The sequence below is a fragment of the Myxocyprinus asiaticus genome, chromosome 2 (assembly GCF_019703515.2).
Source record: "Myxocyprinus asiaticus isolate MX2 ecotype Aquarium Trade chromosome 2, UBuf_Myxa_2, whole genome shotgun sequence".
Classification (NCBI taxonomy): Eukaryota; Metazoa; Chordata; class Actinopteri; order Cypriniformes; family Catostomidae; genus Myxocyprinus; species Myxocyprinus asiaticus.
This window is the reverse complement of record NC_059345.1, coordinates 8058048-8059909: the sequence shown is the minus strand read 5'-3', so window position 1 is coordinate 8059909 and position 1862 is coordinate 8058048.

Sequence of the window (1862 nt, the reverse complement as noted above, 5' to 3'; positions counted from 1 at the left end):
CGCAGGATAAACGCAGTTATTTTTATTTATTTAATTATTTATTTGGATAGACAGCCAGAGTCCCATAACCTAAGTGCATTATTATTATTATTATTTTACTTTTTTACTTTTAATTTGTATAAAGCTAAATATAATGCAACGAGGTAAAAAGCTAATTTAATTGTATTTTCTCCCAAAAAACTAAGTAGCAACAAAAACTATGAAAGCACTTTTTTCTATTTTTTAACATGATGCACATTTATGTATCTAATAAAAATCCCTGAAATTAACACATTTATTTTGAGACAAAATACTTATTTATCATTTTCAGTTTTGTTCAAGGTCATTAAATCAAAAGATTTTTAATAACTTGAAAGAATGGTATATAGCCCCATTATACCCTAATAAATGCATTATATAATGCAGAATATAATGCATAATCTTCTGTTTCCCATATAGATTATATCTGAGGGCAAACCATTGCTTGTGCATTTTTTATTTGTGAAAATGATCACAAAGTTATATTTATTAGGAAAGGAAGCAGTCTTCTATTTAACCCTGGTTGATAAATAGGAGCAAATATAAAATATATTAATATTTGATTTCTCGGAAAGATTTAATCACGGCCCCCATGTTATGTTTTTATGTATACAGTATATGAATCAGTAGCTATGTCAAAATAAGGTATCAGGATGGGAACAAAAAGGTTCATTCAAAAAGTGCCATTTATCTAGTCCTGCATTCCTGTTGAGTAATATAAGAGTTCGGCTTTCATAAACTACACAACGCATTACACTTTCTAAGACAAGTTTTTTGATTGCCTTTTTCTCAGATCTCAGGCTCTCGTCGTTTAGAAAAAGGAGGAAGAATGTCTCAAGCGACACGGCTTCCCAGGTTCCCCCAGAGAAATTCCATTGTGACCGCCAGGAAGCTCTCGAACCTGTGAAGTATAGAATAACACTTCTTTTTTCCTATAGGTTTCAGAGGCACACATCTCTGTTCTTGCTGTAAGAAGTCACTCTCTGAGAAGCTAAAACACAGATTTAAATTTTTTTTTTTAAATAATACAAATATTAGCACTTTATATGAACATAAATTTGTTAAAAAGAGTCCTTGCTTGCTTTCTTCTATTTTTTTTAAATGCACTTTTCCCAGATGATTTCACTTGAGGCAGTTTAGGAAAAGGAGGGGGATGGTCCCAAGAGGAACTCCCTTTTTGCTGGACCGCTTAGAGACTTCAATACCTATGCGATCACTTTCACAGTTGGGCGGAATATATCTGAAACATGGAACAGGATTATTCATTCACCAACATTACTTAAGCTCCATAATATATATATATATATATATATATATAGTTGAATGAAGAGCAATGCACACTAAAACTTAGCATTTAAGTACACTAATATGTTAAATCATTTATCATTTACTGTATAATGATAAGTTCACTGATCTTAATTAAATTGAGGAAAACTTTTCCATGCAATTAAATTAAATTCCAACAAAAAAAAAAAAAAATGCTCTAGTTCAAGTTGTACAAACTTAAATTCATTTTGTCAGAACAATTAGATAACATCTAATTAATTGTCTTAAGTTGGTCCAACGAAATTTATTTTATTAACCATTAGTATGAGCAAATGTAACGACAGTGAAACTGTTGCATTGTCAGTTTGATAGCAACTGCTTATAGAGCTAAGCAGCATTCAAACCAAACTTCACTGAAAGTGAGAGTTCATCCTTAACCTAAGAACAAGCGCCAATCTTCACCACAATGCACTCCAAAAACTCCAGCATAACAAACAATCCCTTTAAATGCCAATATAACACAACATTAAACATGAACAAATCTCCTCCTATTCTTATTTTACTATAAAATGCATAAA